The sequence below is a fragment of the Oryctolagus cuniculus genome, chromosome 1 (assembly GCF_964237555.1).
Source record: "Oryctolagus cuniculus chromosome 1, mOryCun1.1, whole genome shotgun sequence".
NCBI lineage: Eukaryota > Metazoa > Chordata > Mammalia > Lagomorpha > Leporidae > Oryctolagus > Oryctolagus cuniculus.
In genome coordinates this window covers 145,329,327-145,349,200 of record NC_091432.1, presented here as the reverse complement: position 1 = coordinate 145,349,200, position 19,874 = coordinate 145,329,327, and the positions used below count along the sequence as shown (strand labels likewise).

General features: G+C 52.4%; 1 long non-coding RNA gene across 1 annotated transcript; it reads left to right on the top strand.

Moving 5' to 3' along the window:
* Positions 1–12,358: 12,358 nt before the first annotated feature.
* On the top strand, positions 12,359–18,974 carry LOC138847389 (uncharacterized). Its single transcript, XR_011385169.1, has 3 exons — positions 12,359–12,457; positions 16,584–16,720; positions 18,762–18,974. It is a non-coding gene; the product is annotated as an uncharacterized lncRNA (long non-coding RNA).
* The last annotated feature ends 900 nt before the right edge of the window (positions 18,975–19,874 follow it).

Genomic DNA, 19,874 nt, shown 5'->3' with positions numbered 1-19,874 from the left:
AGGGCGCCACAGGTAGAGGCTCAGCCTAGTTTGCCACAGCGCCGGCCCCCTCTCTTTGTCTTTATCTTTGGACAATTTGATTACAATCTGTCTTCACTGTGTGTCTCTTTGAATTTATTATGCTTGGAGATTGTTGTGCTTCCTGGATTTGTAGATTTCTATGGTCCATCAGATTTGGGAAGCTTTTAGCAATTATATCTTCAAATGTTTTTTTCTATCCCTTCCTTTCTCTTTTCTCCTTCTGGACTCTCATAATGTGTATGTTGGTCTAAAGATGTTCAATGGATACCTTATGCTCTAGTCACTTTTCTTTCTTCCTTTCTGTTCTTTATTCTTGATCATTTCAGTTGATATATTTTAAAAAATTTATTTGAAAGGTAAAGTGGCTGAGACAGAGAGAGGGAGAGGGAGAGAGAGAGAGAAAGAGAAAAAGAAGGAGAGAGAGAGAGAGAGAGAGAGAGAGAGAGAGAGATCTTCCATCCACTGGTTCACTCTCCAAATGAACACAGTAGTCAGGGCTGGGCCAGGCTAAAGCCAGGAGCCAGGAACTCCATCCTGGTCTTCTCATGAGGGCTGCAGGGACCACAGTTCTTGGCCATCATACACCACCTTCCCAGGTACACCACCAGGCAGCTGGATCAGAAGCAGGGTAACTGGGACTTGAATTGGCACTTGATGTGGGATGCAGGCACTCCAAGGCAGCAGCTTAACCCACTGTAGCACAGCACCCACCCCTGTCATATTTTCAGTTGTCACTGCTTCTTTCTTCTCCTGCCTAAAAACCCTTGTGAATCCTCCTATGAATTTTCATTTTGGTTCAAGAATTTCTCTTTGTTTCTTTTAAATTCTTAGTCTTTATTGATATTTTCATTTGTTCATACATTTCTTTCCATCTGTCCATGTCTCCCTTTAGCTCTCTGAGAGTCTTTTAAAAATATTTATGTATTTATTTAGGAGTTAGTTACACTCAGAGAAAAATAAAGGCAGAGAGAGAGAGAGAGAGAGAGAGAGGTCTTCCATCCACTGCTTCACTCTGCAATTGGCCACAATGGCTGGAGCTGTGCCAATCCGAAACCAGGAACGAGTTGCTTCTTCCAGGTCTCCCACATGAGTGCAGGGGCCCAGGTGCTTGGACCATCTTCTACTTCTTTCCCAGGCCATAGCAGAGAGCTGGATTGGAAGTGGAGCAGCCGGGACTTGAACCGGTACCCATGTGGGGTGCTGGCACTGCAGGCAGCGGCTTTACCCACTGTGCCACAGCACCAAGCCCCTCTGTGAGAATCTTTAAGACAGTTGTTTGAAAGTCTTTATCTAGTAAGTCCAACACCTGGGCAAGTGATAATTTCTGTCCATTTATTTTGTATCTGTGAATAGGACATATTTTCCTGTTTCTTTGTATCCTTAGTGGTCTCTTTTGGTTGAAGACTGGGTATTAAATGTCATAGTGTGATAATTCTGAAAATCAGATTTCCCTGCATCCTCAGTGTTTGCCAGTTTCTGTTTTCTGTCGCTTTATTGTCGGGTGCCTCTGGGCTGGGGGTCAGCCTGATCTGAAAGCATGAGAGGTCTTCTCTGGGCCTGCATCTTTCTCCAGGCATGCATGTTGGCTTTCTATATTCCCCCATATATTCAGTTACCCTTAGACAGCTGGCTCCCAAGCGGGGAAAAAGGAAAAACAGGCACTACCTCTTTAAGTCTTGGATGCCACAGCAGACGCAGGGGTTGAAGCAATGGCAGCTCGCCCAATCAGCAGTGAGGAAAAGAAACCCAGTGTGTGAGGAACAGTGTTTTTATTTCCCATCCTGTGTCCAGCAGGCGTCCCACGGGTTAGGCCACAGCTGCCCGCCCTGGGGCTGGCTGATGGGGGATGGATGGACGCTACTGTGATGAAAGCTCAAGGGGCTGGACTTAAACTAGTCAGGCTCTCCCCTGGAAGCTGGAACTGTTGGAACAGATACCAGAGTTCCCGCGATGAGTTTCTGCCAGTCCAGTTGTGCAGGTGCAGAGTCTCAGCACCTGCTACTCTGCCATCTCGCTGACATCACACCTAATGTAGGTTTTCTGTAGATGCTTTTCAGGAGGGTGATGTAGCTCTACTTGTTCCCTTTGCATGGAGAGTTTTCTAAGTAGATAAACTTCATCACAAATTTTTCTGAATCAATTGGGATGGTGGTTTTTATCTTGGCGATACAGTGGATTACACTGACTGATCATACTATTGAACCAGGTCGGTGTACCTGCAATAAATCCCGCATGATCATATGGTATTATTCTCTTAATTCCTTGCTGCATTCAATTTGCTAATATTTTACTGAAGATTTTGGGGCCCAAGTTGGTAAGAGATGTTGGTGTATCTTTCTCTCTGTGTGATTTTGTCTGGTTTGGCATCGAGGTAAGACAGGCCCTACAGCACGGGTTGGGAAGTGCCACTGCTTCTGTTTTCTCGGTTGGATCGTGGAAAATGGTGTCAATTCACTGAACGTTTGATAAAAATTCTCCAGTTAAATCATATTCACCTAAAGATTTATTGTAGAGGATCACTTTAATTACAAAGTCAGTTTCCCTAATATTTACAGTGATTAGTGTATTTACTTCGTTTTGGCTGTGTTATCATAGTTAATCGTTTCCAGGAAATTGGTCTCTCTCTTCTTTGTTGAATTTATGAGCAGAAAATTGCTTGTAGTTTTCCCTAATTGCTCTTGTAATGGCTTCAGAATCTGCTGTGACATCCCCTATTTTGTTCTTGATACAAGATTCTGGTAATCTGTATTTTGTTTCTGTCGGTCTCATGAGGGTTTTATTACATTAGCTTTTTACAATCTTGTATTAATTTTCTGTAATGTTTTGTTTTCCAATTCCATTGATTTCTGTCTGTACCTTTAGTGTTTCCTTCTGCTGGGCTCGTTCTTGCTCTTCCTTTCTGGGTTCTGGCGTGAGCATGAGCTGAGACTGTCAGTTTGCAGACCTCCCTCCTTTCTTCATGCACACAGGCCCCTCCGTGGTGCTTTCTTTTTTTCTTTTTTTTTTTTTAAGAATTATTTATTTATTTATTTGCCAGGTAGAGTTACAGACAGTGAGAGGGAGAGACAGAGAGAAAGGTCTTCCTTCTGTTGGTTCACCCCCAAATGGTCGCCATGGCTGGTGCTGCGCCGATCCGAAGCCAGGAGCCAAGTGCTTCCTCCTGGTCTCCCATGCAGGTGCAGAGCCCAAGCACTTGGGCCATCCTCCACTGCACTCCCAGGCCACAGCAGAGAGCTGGACTGGAAGAGGACCAACCAGGACCAGAACCCGACGCCCATAAGGGATACCGGCGCCGAAGGCGGAGGATTAGCCAAGAGAGCCACGGCACCAGCCCCTTCAGCGGTGCTTTCATGGTTTCTCATGCACCTTGAAATGCTGTCACTTCCTTCTCAGTCAGTTTTCTGAGTGATTTAAATTATCCTTTGGGGCTGGTGCTGCGGCTCACTTGGCTAATCCTCTGCCTGCGACACCGGCACCCCGGGTTCTAGTCCCAGTCAGGGCACCAGATTCTGTCCCGGTTGCCCCTCTTCCAGGCCAGCTCTCTGCTATGGCCCGGGAGTGCAGTGGAGGATGGCCCAAGTGCTCGGGCCCTGCACCCCATGGGAGACCAGGAGAAGCACCTGGCTCCTGGCTCCTGCCATCAGATCAGCGTGGTGCGCCGGCCGCAGCGCGCCAGCCGCGGCGGCCATTGGAGGGTGAACCAACGGCAAAAGGAAGACCTTTCTCTCTGTCCCTCTCTCTCACTGTCCACTCTGCCTGTCAAAAAAAATTTTTCCTGTGAGACCTTCTGTCTGCTCCGGTGTGTTGTCTCATTTCCAAATGCTTGGAGGTGCTCCCGTTGTCTTCCTGCTGAGGTTTCTGGTTTGACTCTGATGTGATTTGAGAACATTCCAGTTCTTTCTGAAGTTGTCAAGGCCTGTTGCCGATTTTGGTGACTAGCCCATGGGCATGAGAAATGACGTGTACTTTGCCCCTGTTGGGTGGAGTGTTCTGTGAATGTCAGTTAGGTCTCGTTACCTGGTGGCGACGTTCATGTCCTCTGTGCCCTTGCTGGGGACGCCGTGTGTTGCTGTGCCCAGCTGGCACCGTGGATATTGCCTGTTTCTCCTTTGGCTCTATCAGTTTTTGCTTCATGTGTTCTAAAGCTCTGTTGTTCAGTGCACAAATATTTTTGGATTGTCACATCAACTTTGTGGATGGGTCCTATTTATTATGATGCAATGTCTCTCTGAAGACTCAAATATGGGCCCGGGGTTGTGGTGTAGCAGGTAAAGCTGCCACTGGCAGGGCCAGCATCCCATATGGGCCAGTTCAAGACCTGGCTGCTCCACTTCTGATCCAGCTCTCTGCTATGGCCTGGGAAAGCAGTGGGGGATGGCCCAAGTGCTTGGGCCCCGGCACCCGTGTGGGAGACCCAGAAGAAGCTCCTGGCTCCTGGATTTAGATTGGCACAGCTCCTGCTGTTACAGCCATTGGGAGAGTGAACCAGTGGATGGAAAACTTTTCTTTCTGTCTGCCTCTGCCTCTCTGTAACTCTGCCTTTCAAATAAATAGGTAAGTAAATCTTTAAAAACAAAGTCTCAAATATTTGATATTATTGTAAGTGCTGCTACATTTTTAAAAAAGTTTATATATCTTTTTTGCAAGTATATAATTCAAAAACAATTTTTCTGAAGATCATGTGGTCTGAAGTGGCTAAATATATTTTTATGTATACACAAGGATCTCATTTTTTAATTAGTAGACTTTTTTAAAAAGAATTTTAGACTGAAAGATGACTGATTCAGAGTTTTAGGCATTCTAACAGATGTGCAGTGAAACCTTATTGTTACCTTGATTTAGTTCCTTAGCTACAGAAGATGTGAGGCGCCCTTACAAACACTTGTTTCTCATCTGTGCATCGTCGCTGAGGTGTCTGTTCATACTTTCTGTTCATTCTTCAGACAGGATGTTTGCTTTCTTTTATTGTTGTTGTTGTTGTTGTTGTTGTTTTTACAGGCAGAGTAAGACTGAGAGAGAGAGAGAGAGAGAGAGAGGTCTTCCTTCCATTGGTTCATCCCCAAATGGCTGCTATGGCCAGCACAAAGCCAGGAGCCAGGTGCTTCCTCCTGGTCTCCCATGGGGTGCAGGGCCCAAGTACTTGGGCCATCCTCCACTGCACTCCCTGGCCACAGCAGAGAGCTGGACTGGAAGAGGGGCAACCGGGACAGAATCCGGCGCCCCGACCGGGACTAGAACCCTGGGTGCCAGCACCGCAGGCGGAGGATTAGCCGAGTGAGCTGCGGCACCAGCTGTATTGTTGGGTTTTAAAAGTTATATTTTGTACAGAAGTCATTCATCAGATGTATGTTTTTAAAATATTTTCTCTCAGCCTGTGCTTTATTTTTTAATTTTCTTAGCAGTGACTTCTGCAGAACAAAAGTTTTTATATTAATGTGCTTTGAAGTTTCTGTTGTTTTGTATATAAATATTTAGATTGCTACAGCTTCTTGGAGTTTTGGGTCTATTTATCATGACATAATGTCCCTCTTTGTCCTTGGGAATCTTTGGTTCTTACATCTAATTTACCTGGTGGTAATATGGACACTTCTGCTTTTTAAAAATTAATATTTTAGGAGCCAGCGCTGTGGCGAAGCGGGTTAATGCCCTGGCCTGAAGCACCAGCATCCCACATGGGCGTTGGTTCTAGTCCCAGCTGCTCCACTTCCAATCCAGCTCTCTGCTATGGCCTTGGAAAGCAGTAGAAGATGGCCCAAGTCATTGGGCCCCAGCCCCGACGTGGGAGACCTGGAAGAAGCTCCTGGCTTTGGATCAGGCCAGCTCCAGCCCTTGTGGCCAGCTGAGGAGTGAACCATCGGGTGGAAGACCTCTCTCTCCCTCTCTCTGCCTCTCCTCTCTGTGTAGCTCTTTCAAATAAATAAAATACATCTTTAAAAAATTAATATTTTATTGATTTTCAATATTCATTTGTTGTCAGCCTACATATGTCATTATATCTTAAGCGATTTTCTTGTAGATGGCATATATGAGTAGTTGAGATGTGCTTTCCAATGCAGTCATCCAATCTCTCAACTGATGCATTCATGCAATTTATGTATAAAATACTTAGCAACATAAATTTGGATATAAAAGTGCCACCTTATTATCACTCTCGTTTTCCTTTCTTTAACTATTTTTTAAAGATTTGCTTTTATTTATTTGAAAGACAGAATTACAGAATTGGGAAAGATTGTCCTGTTGCTCGTTCATTCCCTCTCTGTGGGTTACTTGACCATCTTATGGAGGCCATTTTGTTGTGTTTATGAATGTTTTGAGTACATGACCCTGTCTAGTTCTCTGAATGGTTCTGTAGGCATCACCATATTCATATGTCACCATATTCATATGTAAAATCACAGCCTCCTGGTGCTGATACTTCACCACTTCAGGTGAAGTATAGAAACTCTTTTTCCACACAGGTCTCTTTACACCCCCCACTTCTAAAATATGTGTTAAGTGTATTTTCCACATAAATTGAGCACCATATCAGATGATGTCAGAACTTTTGCTTCAACATTAAAGAGTGATTAAGATGATCAAGAAGCCAAGATTGTCTGTTACATTTGCTTCTGTGTTAATGAGTCCCGGGTTATTTCCTTTCTGAAGGGTCCTGTCCTTGTTGTGTTAACATTTTCTTTCTGGTAAAGGAATTTTTGTTTAGACATTCTTTAAGGGTAGATTTCTTATAAACAGATACTCTTAGTGTTTCTCTGAAAATATGTTTGCTTCCATTTCATTCTTGAGGACAACTTCTGAGAATCTAGGATTTGAGGCCACCAGGTCTTTCCTTCCTGCATTTGAGCAATGTTGTACCACTTCCTTCCGACCTCCATGGTTTCAGGTGAAAAATCTCCTGTCATTCAAGTTAACCTTCACTTATAAGTAATGCATAAATTCATTCTTGTAAATTTTTTCTTACATATGTAGAAATCTTGAACTTAAAATTTTTTTGATTTATTTATTTCCATCTACTTGAAAGGCAGAAGAAGAGAGTGAGCAAGAAAGAGAAAATGCTCCCAACAGCTTGTTCACCTCCCAAATGCTTGCACCAGAGAGAATTAGGCCAGGCCAAAGGCAGGAGCTTGGAGCTCCATCTGGATTGCCCATATGAATGGCAGGGGCCCAAGCACTTGAGTCATCACTGATGCCTCCCAGGATGCACTAGTAGGAAGCTGGATCAGAAGCAGAGTAGCTGGGACTGAAACTGGCACTCCGATATGGGATGTGGGTCTCCCATGTGGTGGCTTCACCTGTGGCGCCCCCCAGAAATGTCATTATGATGGACTGAAGGTTTGCACCTCCCTAGAACTTATGTGTTGGAGCCATAGCCCCCAGTGTAATAGATGAAGGTAGGCCTTTGAAAGAATAGGTTTAGACAAGGTTATGAGGATGGGGCTTCCATTATGGAATTAGTGTCCTTCTAAGAAAAGGAAGAGAAATGGGCCAGTGCCACAGCTCGATAGGCTAATCCTCTGCCTGCGGCGTCGGCACCCCAGGTTCTAGTCCTGGTTGGGGTGCCGGTTCTGTCCAGGTTGCTCCTCTTCCACTCCAGGTCTCTGCTGTGGCCCAGGAAGGCAGTGGAGGATGGCGCAGGTCCTCGGGCCCTGCACCCCATGGGAGACCAGGAGAAGCACCTGGCTCCTGGCTTCAGATCGGCATAGCGTGCCGGCTGTGGCGGCCATTAGGGGAGTGAACCAACGGAAGGAAGACCTTTCTCTCTGTCTCTCTCTCTCACTGTCTATAACTCTCTCTGTCTCTCTCTCTCACTGTCTAACTCTGCCTGGCCAAAAAAAAAAAAAAAAAGAAAGAAAAGGAGGAGAAACAAAAGTGTATTCTCTCTCCCACTCTCTCTCATTCTCTTCCCCACCCACACCCCATGTGAGGACACATCAAGAGTACAAGCACCTGCAAGCCAGGAAGAGGGCTCGCACCAGAAACAGAATCTGCTGGCACCTTGGTCTTGGGTTTCTCAGCTTCCAAAGCTGTGAGAAGTAAACACCTCTGGCTTCAGCCATCCAGTGTCTGGTACCCTGTTAGGGCAGCCTGGTCTGACTGACATACTGGGTGTCTGTTTCATGGGGTTTATCTTATTTTTGCTTCATTCAGCTTTTAGAATCTATAGGCTTATGCATTTAACTAAATTCCTGGAGTTTCCAGCCATTCCTTTTTTGAATGTGTTTTCTGCCACACATCTTTTCTCCTCTCTGTCTTGACATTGACGTTGAGTGTGAGAAGTGTTATTCTCTCACAGATCCTTGAGGAACTGTTTATTTTCCTCCATGCAGTATCTCTTTACTACTCAGACTCAGTAAATGCTACAGTCGTCAGGGTCACTGCTTCTCCCTTCTGTCGTCTCCGTTTCTATGCTTTGAATGGTTGTGTTCCCTCCAGAATTCATATACCCTCGCCAGACACCACATCCGCTGCACATTCGTCTTGGACTTCCCCTCCGCCAGAACTGCGAGAAATACATTTCTGCTGCTATACATCACCCAATCTGTTGCGTTTTGCTATGGCAGCACAAATGGGTGAAGACAGACACTGCCACTGAAAGTGGGGAGTTGCTTTAAAACATAATTGAGGCCGGCGCCGTGGCTCACTAGGCTAATCCTCCACCTGAGGCGCCGGCACACCAGGTTCTAGCCCGGTCAGGGCACTGGATTCTGTCCCAGTTGCTCCTCTTCCAGGCCAGCTCTCTGCTGTGGCCTGGGAGTGCAGTGGAGGATGGCCCAAGTGCTTGGGCCCTGCACCCCATGGGAGACCAGGAGAAGCACCTGGCTCCTGGCTTTGGATCAGCGCGGTGCGTCGGCTGCAGCGCACTGGCCGCAGTGGTCACTGGGGTGTGAACCAATAGAAAAGGAAGACCTTTCTCTTTGTCTCTCTCTCTCACTGTCCACTCTGCCTGACAAAAACAAACAAACAAACAAACAAAAAACCCTGTAACTGAAAGTATGCAAGTGGCTTTGGGACTGAGTACTGAATGGAGGCTCCCAGAGTGTGAAGGGACATGCTAGGACAGACCTGGATTACCTGAGTGGTCATGAACAAAAGATGAGTAGAAATGTGAGTGGCAAAAGCCATTCTAGGAGCTGGTGCTGTGGTACAGCAGGTAAAGCAGCCCCCTGCAGTGCCGGCATCCCATATGGGCACCAGTTCGAGTCCTGGCTGCTCCACTTCTGATCCAGCTCTCTGCTATGGCCTGGGAAAGCAGTAGAAGATGGCCCAAGTCCTTGGGCCCCTGCACCTGCATGGGAGACCTGGAAGAAGCTCCTGGCTCCTGCCGTTGTGGCCATCTGGGAAGTGAACCAGCAGACAGAAGACCTCTCTCTCGCTGCCTCTGCCTCTCTGTAACTCTGCCTTTCAAAAAAAAAATAAATCTTTAAAAAAGATAAAAAAAGAGAAAAAAAACATTTTAATGAGGTTCAGATGAAGATGAGGAACAAGATACTAGAAACTGGAGAAAGCCATTCTTGTTCCACAGTGACAGGACTTTACGCCATCTCCTAGTGGTTGGTGGGAGGAAGAACTTAACAGTGATGAACTGTGATATCGTTGAGGGTGTCGCATGGCCTCTCTTGACTGCATATGGTAAAACGTGGGAAGAGAGAAAGGCATGAAAGACAAGATTGATAATCAAAAGGAAGCAGAATTTAGATGTTGGAAAATTCTCAGCCTGGCCATGGAAAGAATGAAGAAACATTCTAGAGAGAACACCAAAGGTGTGGCCAAGAGGCTGGAAAGGAGTAGGGTATGGTGGGGAGAGCTCAATGCTATTCAACAGTACAGTGGAGAAATGAGTTATGTGGAAGATTTTTTTTTTTTTGACAGGCAGAGTGGACAGTGAGAGAGAGAGACAGAGAGAAAGGTCTTCCTTTGCCGTTGGTTCACCCCCGCAGTGGCCGCCGCGGCCGGCGCACCACGCTGATCCAATGGCAGGAGCCAGGTACTTATCCTGGTCTCCCATGGGGTGCAGGGCCCAAGCACTTGGGCCATCCTCCACTGCACTCCCTGGCCACAGCAGAGAGCTGGCCTGGAAGAGGGGCAACTGGGACAGAATCCAGTGCCCTGACCGGGACTAGAACCTGGTGTGCCGGCGCCGCAAGGTGAGGATTAGCCTAGTGAGCCGCAGCGCCAGCCTGGAAGATCTTTGAGTCTGCCCCTCCCAACACAAACCCAAAGTGCTTGGGCTAGGGGGACCGGAGGGAGGGGCTCAGGGTGCCCATGGAAGCCCAGGGAACACTGCCCAGGGTCAGCTCAGATCTCTGCTCCATGTATTCCTGAATAGCACTCCTTGGTTACCCCAGTTGCAACACAAGTGGTCGGTTCCAAGGGAGACTTGGGCCAGTGCTCCAGAAGGTGCAAGTAGTAAACCTGGCGGGATCCACATGGTGCCAACAGGTGAGCAGAGTCTTCCCCTACCTGGGTTACAAAGGGTGTCCCCAAGAGCCTTGGAGCCAGGCAGAGACCTCCCACAGGGAGGGCTCACCACGTCCAGTCCCACAAGAGTAAGGACTAGTGGGTCTCAGGGGCTGCCTTGCTCTCATGTCTCCACCATGGAAGCACACACGGACTAGGACATCCACTGAGTCCAGTCAACAAGTTAATTTGCTTATTGTATTTTTCAGGTCAGTTATTTGTCCACAGAGGTAAAGGTAGCATTTGTGTGTTTCTCAAATGTGCTTTGGGTGCAAATGGGATCTCTTGGTTCTTCATCTGTGCATAAAGAAGAGCCTAGAATGCCCTAGTTTCTCATCTGGCACCAAAGTGATGGCATAGTGGTTCACTCCCCTGTACCTGTGTGGGGGTGATGATAGGACATCTGTGCCGTACCATCTCCTGGATTTTCATTGGTGTATTGTCACTCCCCGTCTTCGTGGAGGAACGACACAGGACCCTGCGTTGTTCTTTCGTCTGCTCGGCCCTTCCCGGGTTTGCTGCTGGTTCTTCCCGGGTTGGCTACCGACCCTTCCACCTCCGTGGAAGGGCGGTTCCCCCTGCCACATTCCCCACTTCCGCCGGCTCTCTCGGGGGCTGCACAGGTGTTCCTTCAGATAGATGTTCCTGGTGCATGTTGTCTCTCTCCTCCTTTATAGTCCTCTTCCACCAATCCCAACTCTGCTACCCACACGCCGAGTACGCTGCTCTCCTCCAATCAGGAGTAGGTCCTACAGTTTATTGGTTGAACTGGAGGCAGCTGTGTAGAAGCTGTTTCTCCCTTCTCAGCGCCATATTGTGGGAGAGCAGATGCATAGAATAAGTCTTAATTCCAGTAACTTAGTCTAGTCCGAGTTGCTCCCCTCAGTGTATTAGTTTAACAGCCGTACCCCCTCATCTGCATCTGTCCATTGATGAGACAGGAGCATCTCCATCTGTCACCGGCTCCTTGGAGTGACAGTAGAGTCTCGGGTTTAAGCTGTCCATTGGGGTGATTACAATAGGACTGTGTCCCTTATCTGTTTGCTGGGCTGACTGTAGCATCACTTGGTTTGCGGTCAGCACCTTGGCGCAATAGTAACAGCACTTGGTTTCCTGTCTATACACGGGGATCGGACAAGTCTCTCTCGTATCTTACCTGTGTCGTAAAGCGGCACTGGGCTAGCTCATTTCCTCATGGGTAACAAGACCACCAGTTTCTCACCTGTGCCCTGGCTATAATCGCACCGTGGGGGGCGCCATGTGTAGTCTGGGGTGACAGCAGGTTCACCAGCTTCCTCACCTGTCTGTTTGGTAATATTTCCTGTACCTTAGGATGACAGATTCACTCAGTTCATGAGCTCTGCATTGGCGTGGTTACAGATCACCATCTGTGTTTTGGGTGGGAATTGGTTCCATCTGTGTGTTAGGCTGTTGGTAAGATCACTCAGCTGGTGACATGTGCAGTGGGCTTTTGGCCCCTCGTCTGCACAAGTATGGACCGTGTACCCCCTGTTCTCCGTCTCTGCACCCAGGTTGTGGCGTCACTCGGGTCCTCACTGTATTTTCGGATGAGAGCAGTATCATTTGGTTCTGTGTGCACTGGGGTTATGCTAGACCTCCCCAGCTAGCTCAGAGCGCTGGGATGTTCTACTGCACACACCACACAACAGTCTGGAAGCACTTTTATAAGACAATTTATATAAGACATTTCCCACACAGACAACGGCCTTTGCCCAAAAACCTGGGACATCACCGTGGTCCAGATGGCCCAAACACTCAGCTCGAGTTTATTGACATGACTCAGCAAATTCTTCCTGTTCTGAGATCACCTACTGGAAACTGGTCAGCAATCTACAGAGTTTTTACAAGGAGTCACGAGTCAGGGGCCTGCACAATACTTCAGGCTGCTGGGAGACGGGCGCAGCTCAGAGGGGAGCTGACTGCACGGGTGATGGACGGGACAGAGCCGGGCGCAATGACCGTGAGTTTTCAGGGCTTGAAGGCATGGGTTGGGGAGTGAGGTGTGGTTCTGCTGTGTGAACCTGGGCCTGCTACCTCTGCTGCCGCCTGCTCAGTGATTTTTTCAGCTTCAAGGTCACCCAGGGAAGCCTTTCCTGACGCCTCTCCTTGGCCACTTGGAGCCTCCTCTGGTGCAAGAGCCCCTGGCTGCCCCAGCACTGGGGCTGTTGGTTTACAGGTCTGACTACCCAGAGACAGGGCAGAGAGCACCTCAGCCAGGAGCCCAGGGTGCTCATTTCCACCATGGTAGAAGAGGCTGATGTCTCTGGGAGCCAGAACCGTCTCCCAAAGAGCCAGGCCAGCCAAGCCACCAGAGGGGCTGCCTGCATGCTGGACATCAAGCGGTCAGCAACTGACCCTTCCCATTGACCCTGCCCGGTCAGGGAGGTGCACCAGCCAGGCTCTGATCCGCCTCCTCCTGGCCATGTGACAACCGCACCCTGACCTCAGTCTCCCTACCTGCAAAATGGGGTCACAGCGACCTCTGAGAAAAAGCCGGAAGTGTTTAGTGCACAAGAAGGGCTTCATCAGCACCAGCCGTCATGGCGGCCGTGCTGCCCCCCCAGTGGCTGAGGGTCCCGGCGCTTGTGGGTGGGTAGAAGGGCACCTGGCCTCTCCTGTCAGCCCAGCCTGGGAGGCACGGGGCAGGGGCCCCAGGCCTGCCAGAGGTGCAGCTAAAGAGGTGCCGACAAGCCAAACACGGGCCACGTGGGTTTTGCTTCTACGCTGCCCTTTGCAAGTGTTTACAAGCTCGGAACAAGTGTCCCGGGCCTGCACTGCGTCAGGAGAGGGCGACCCTGGCTTCATCCCCAGTCAGGCACATGGGGGCCACATGCTACAGGGGAGGACAGGGAGTGAGCCCAGCTCCACAGTCACCAAAGACCACCCTGCCCTCCGGGGGACAGATGTCCAGGTGTCAGGCTGCCCGGGAGGGGTACAGAGTGGGACATAGACTCTGCCACCCTGGCTGTGTCCGTCTTGATCCTCGGGGGCCTCAGCCTCCCGAGGGAGCTTTCCCGGGGTGAAGGAGGCCAGGCCAGGGACAGAGGACGCCCTGGGCCCTGTCCGTTCTGCATACGCGGATGGTAAGTGTAGTAGTAAGCAGGAGCCGTGCTGCCGGCCAGCCTCACACAGATCTCCAGGTTCTGGGCCCTGCTGGGAAGCCCCTCAACACTTGGGCTCTCACTGAATCACACAAACCGCGCGCAGGGCACGTCTCAGATGAGGACCCAGGCGGGGGAAGGTGGAGCCCTCTCTGGGGCCCCACAGCTCCTGCTCGCAAGCTGGGAGGTGCCGCCATCCACCCTGTGGTGAGTGACATACTGGGAGATCCAGGGAGAACAAGGCTCAGAGGAGACAGGCGACCACCCCACGGCTAGAGAGGGCCGACAGGAGCAGCCAGGCCGGGACCGAAGGCCAGGGCCCGTTCTGCGGACTCCACAGGGGCCGTCCCTGCGTCCAGGCTGCCAGCTGCAGGTGCAGGGGTGGTCTGCCCACACTGCCGGCTGGTGCCCGGTTACATCCTGCCGTCTCTGAGGTTTCTGCCCACCATCTCTCAGAGCTCCCGTGTCCTCCAGGGAAGGGGTCCTTTCACCTATAACGGGACCTGCTCAGGGTCCTGGGGTGACACTGCTCGTGGGGGAAAGTGTGGGTCTGCAGCCCTGTGGGTGACAGCTCTGGGTGGGGTGGGGGATCACAGTTGGGAAAGCAGCCACCATGGACGAGTGCGGGACGGCACTGCCCCTCCGTGTCAGCTGTGGGCTCTCACCGGGGAGCAGGAGGTCTCCGCACCAAGTCACACGTGCTGTCCCACGTCCCTTCTCTTCTCTGTGCCTTGGTTTTCTCATCTGGAAATGGGGACCACACGCTCATGCAAAGCGAGGTGCCTACATCAGGGGCTCAATGGCCACAGCACCTGTTAGTTGTGGAACAGATTCAGAGAGGGCTGAGACAGGCCCAAGGTTGCACAGCCCGTAAAAGTGGAGCAGGAACTTCACCCAGCTCCGTGTTCAACGTACTTCATCTAGATTGTATTATTTACTTTTTGCTATGGGATGACTAGTGCTCCCCCTGAATTCCGACGCTGAAGCCTTAACCCCCCAGTGTGATGTTGTTCTGAGGGTGCAAGGAGCTATGAGATGCAGACTGAGCACAAGGCTGGACACACAGCAGGTGCCTCAGAAGCGTTTGCTATTGCTAGTGCGATTGTACCTGCCATCGGAGCTGTGATTAGCTCTGGACTCCAGAACGGGGCCCGCCATCCCTGTCCCCCTTTCTCACTTGGCTGGGAGATGTCACCCGGCCGGCTGGCTCAGTTCAGCGGAAGCCGCCTAGGCCTGCCTCTGCCCTCAGAATTGAGGCATGGCTTCAGGTCACCTTCCTGGGTAGTGCACATCCCGGGCCCCTGCTCTCCACCCCAGCCCGGAGCCACGTCCACTTGACTCACGCGGCCTGCGGGGTTCAGAGGAGGCAAGGACACTCAGGGCTTCGGGCTCAAACAAGCCTGCTTCCAACCTGTCCTGGAGTGACCCCCCGAGGGCATCGTCTGGACCCAGGGCACAGCGGTGAGACGTCACACAGGACTCCTGTTCACCACCAGACGGGAGTTGTCTAGCCCTGTCCTGCCCACTATCCTCTCCCCTCTCCTGTGTCCCCTCCTCTCCTATAATCTCCACCCCTTGCCTGCTGCCCCGTCCCCCTCCCCCGGGTCCCCTCTGCCTGTGGGGAGCGACTGGTGGTTGTGTTTAAGTGAGTAATTTGGCCCCCGTTTAAGGAGAGGAAGCAATAATAGCGGCTGTAATTGTCCAAATTACTGCTGCTCCTTCCAGTTTGACATCTGCCTAATGACGGCGGATAGAAACCTGACCCGTGGCCGCGGGCGGTGGGTGCTGATGGCCTCTGGGAGCATCCTCAAAGCTGGCCAGCCCCAGGCTTTGGTGCCGGCTCCTGGGATCCTGACGGCTGCGTGTGAGGGATGAGCCCACCTTGTGTCAGAGCCTGGGAAACCAGAGCCCAGAGGGACGGCGACTCACCCACGGCACAGAGGGCGACTGTTTCCCATTGGCGTGTTTTGAATTCTGAAGCAAGTATCACATTATCTGCCGACAATTTCAAATAACCAGGACTGTTCCTCGTGGGCTCCTGCTTGAATTGCTCCCAACAGTCAGAAATGCCTGCTGTACCGGCATCCAGGTGCGAGTCACCTGCTGTACCGGCATCCAGGTGCGAGTCGCCTGTTGGACAGGGACCCAGGGGAGAGGCCTGGTGCATTTGCACTCAGGTGAGGGTCTGCTGAACTGGCATCCGGGTGAGCGAGCCTGCTGTGCCACTTGGCTGGGACCCCACTGCCAGGACACGGGCATGAACACAGCCCCGAGGAGCTGACCTCCCCCTGGAGGTGCCTGGGATCAGTGGGCCCAGAGCTCCTGGTCATGGAATTCCATGGATCTATAACTTACAAAAAATGAAGGAGAAGCTGCTCTGGGCTGCTCACTGTGTGTCACCAGGTCCAGACCTTACAAGCCCCAACAGGAACCACTTGTCATGAGCGAAGGATGGAGCTCTTTGTACCAAGCCCCTCCTGGGAAAGGACTTACCCCCACCAAAGAAAGTAGAGGTGGACCTTTGGCTTAGCAGCCAGGCAGCAGTCCCAGTGACACCCTGTGGGAGGGGCCTCACTGTCCACCTCTCAGTGGTCCCCTGACCCCCACTTCCTGTGTCTCCATGCTCAGGCCAGAGGTGTGTCTTCATGGGCAAGGAGTGGAGAAGGTGGAGGGGGGGTTAGGAGCTGGTCCTCGAGCCCCCCAGCTCTGCACGTTTCCCGGAGCCCCAGCTGTACCCCTTACAGGGCCAGGCCACCTCGGGGCTGCAGGGGCTTCTCAAGGGTCCCCAGAGAATCAGGGTTCCCCTACTGGGGACCCCTGCAGGTGGGGGGGTCCTAGTACTGATTCTTACCCAGGGGGCGGTGCTGTTAGGTTGACAAAAAAAAAAAAAAAAAAAAAAAAAAAGCTAAAGAACACGCTGTCTCTTAAATTCCTGGGTGGTTTGTAACCAATGCCTCTTCATCTGCTTTTCCGGCAAACCCTGAGGCCCATGAGGGTCCTTGCCCGGCGCTGGGAGGGGCACATCGGTGCCGATCAGTTTCAAGGAGCTCCTTCATCCATCCCCTGGGCAGGCGCTTAGCAGCTGTCGCTGAAGGGCCGGTGTTGGCGGCTGGAGCACATGGGTGAGTGTGCCAAACCCAGACACATATCCCACACTGGAGTGCTGGGTTCAACTCCCGGCTCCGGCTCCGACTCCTGATTCCAGCTTCTTCCTGATGCAGACCTTGGGCGGGGGGCAGTGATGGCTCAAGTAGCTGGAGTCCTGCCACCTGCTGGGAAACCCGGACTGAGTTCCTGGCTTCAGGCCTCTAAGCATTGCAGGTATCTGGGGAGTAATTGGAGAGATGGCAGTGTTTCTCGCACGCTCTCTCTCTCCTGCCTCTCAAAAACCACCAAACTTGATCCCTTTGTCACCTTGAACAGATGTGTCCCTATTTGTGCCTCAGTTTACCACTGTTGAACAGTAATGAGAACACTGCTGTTGCAGGCTGCCCTGAGAGAGCATGTACAGCCCCAAGCCCGTGGAACCTGGGCCTTCAGCAGCACCAGGTCCAGGACCCTGTGTCTATGGGCCACTCACGCCCTGTCCTTGGGGTTCATGCCACTTACATTAGCTGGGGATGCCCACAGCTGCAGGGTCACAGGCTGATGGACTGGGTAGACCCTAAAATCCCAAGGAGCCCCCACACACCCCTAGATGGCTGGGCCTCGGTTGGCAGGAGTCCTGGGCCTCACTCTGTTGTCCCTGTGTGGCCTCAGGGGCAGGCCACTGTGAGCCTTGTGCTCTCCTGTGAGGCAGAGACTCCGTTCCTGGGACTCCTGTTCTCCCCGAGCTCCGTCCTGGCTGCCTGTCTGGGCCGTGCCTCTGAGCCTGCGCCGAGGGGTCCGTGCCACTCAGCGGGCCCCCAGAGGACAGCCCGAGACTGCGGCCTTCGGACCATGCTCAGGCTCAGCTCACCAGCCCGCCCAGCCCTGGGAGGGCCCCGAGAGGTTAGGGGTGGCCCAGGCCTCGGACCAGGGCATCAGGCTGGGCCCCCACTGGTGCCACCAACCCCACCCCGAAAACCAGGCTCCAGGGCCCTGGCGAGCCTTCCAAGGTATCAGCGGGCTTCCCCAGGGCTCCTTCCGTGGACGAGGGCCCAGGGCCCAGGCCGGGCTCCAGCCCACCCTGCCTGAGGCCCTCTGGGGGCTGCCATCTCCCTGGCCACAGGCTGAGGGCCGGGCCCTTCCTCCCGCCACGAGGCAGCCAGACCTCGGAACCGCATAAAAGTGTCTGGATGACACCCGCGCCCCTTTATTATACACACAGCCCTCATCTCGGGCTCCAGCCGCGCCTCTCCCTTTATCTGCGAGAGGAATGTCTGCGGCTGCCACAGCCTGGAGCTTCCTCCCGCCATCCATCACCGCCACCCCCGGCTGTGCTGCACAGGGGCGGAGGAGCTGTGCTGGGGGCGGGGGTTGGGGGTGTCAGCCTGGGGTGCCCCAGGAGGCCTGTCCTGCCCCCTCCCCGCCAGCCTCGAAGCAGGCCTATTCCTGGGGGGGATGGAGGTGCAGAGGGGCGGCTGGAGGCTGCAGCGTGAAGGGGCCTGGCTCCAAGGGCCAGGTCGAGCATCTCCTGGCCAGGGTCCTGCACCCTCTCATGGGATGAGCACCTGCGTCTGGCCGCCCATGGTTCCTACAGACACATTGGGTCTTTGCCCCTGGAGCCTCCCTCCGTGGGCCAACCTCTCCAGGAAGGCAGAGCCGTGGCAACTGGGGACAGTCCCACCCCACTTTGTAAAGAGCGTTCTGGCACTGCCCGCCTTCCAGGAAGGGGCAGCTCCAGCCCTGTGGCCATGTGCCTGGCGCATGTCCACACGGCGGCCTGTGATTATAGCCGAGCCGCCCCTCCCGAGGGCCCCACGTGCAGAAAAGGCGTTGACAGAATGCAGGTGACAAGCCCTGACTTCACTGCCGTGTCTGCGGGCCTCGCACGCACAGTCCCGAGTGCCTCCTGGTGCTTATGCATGTCCAGGCCTCCTACACGTGCATAGTAGAACACACCTTTTTCAAAAATGAAGTACTGGCCAGGCGCTGTGGCGTAATGGGTTGAGCCTCTGCCTGCAGTGCTGGCATCCCATGCGGACGCCAGTTCAAGTCCCGGCTGTTCCTCTTCTGATCCAGCTCTCTGCTATGACCTGGGAAAGCAGCAGAGGATGGCCCAAGTGCTTGGGCCCCTGCCGCATGGGAGACCTGGAAGAAGCTCCTGGCTCTTGGCTTTTGATTGGCCCAGCTCTGGCCATTGGGGAGTGAACCAGCGCATGGAAGACCTTTCTCTCTCTCTCGGTCTGTAACTCTGCTTGAATAAACAAATAAATCTTTTAAAAAAAGAATAAAGTGCTAACTTCTTTGTATACAGGCTGGCTTATGGCACGATGGGATAAACCACAGCCTTGGATTCCTGCATCCCATATGAATGCAGGTTCCAGTCCCAGCTGCTCTGCTTCTGATCCAGCTCCCTGCTAATGCACCTGGGAAAGCAGCAGAAGATGGCTCAAGTGCCTGGGCCCCTGACACCTATGTGGGAGACCCAAACTTCCAGGCTCCTGGCTTTGGCCTAGCCCAGCCCTGGCCATTGTTACCATTTGGGGAAGCGAACCAGAGGATGGGAGATACCCCTCCCCACCCCTAGTTCTACCTTTCAAGTAGATAAATCTTTTTAAAAATCCTTTGTGGGCCGGCGCCGTGGCTCACTAGGCTAATCCTCCGCCTAGCGGCGCCGGCACACCGGGTTCTAGTCCCGGTCGGGGCTCCGGATTCTGTCCCGGTTGCCCCTCTTCCAGGCCAGCCCTCTGCTGTGGCCCGGGAGTGCAGTGGAGGATGGCCCAGGTGCTTGGGCCCTGCACCCCATGGGAGACCAGGAAAAGCACCTGGCTCCTGGCTCCTGCCATCGGATCAGCGCGGTGCACTGGCCGCAGCGCGCCGGCCGCGGCGGCCATTGGAGGGTGAACCAACGGCAAAAAGGAAGACCTTTCTCTCTGTCTCTCTCTCTCTCACTGTCCACTCTGCCTGTCAAAAAAAAAAATAAAAAAAAAAAAAATCCTTTGTGTCTCCCTGAACTGTCGTCAGAGTATTATATGGTAAGGGGACATCACAAACCACGTGGGGAGCTGAGTGCTGGTTCTGATGGGCCGCTGGGCTGGCTGAAGGGCCCACAGCTTTCTGCCCCCCCCACCAGGTGGGCTTGCAGCCCTGTGGCAGTCTCAGATCCCCTTTCTGCCTCTCTATCAGGAGCAG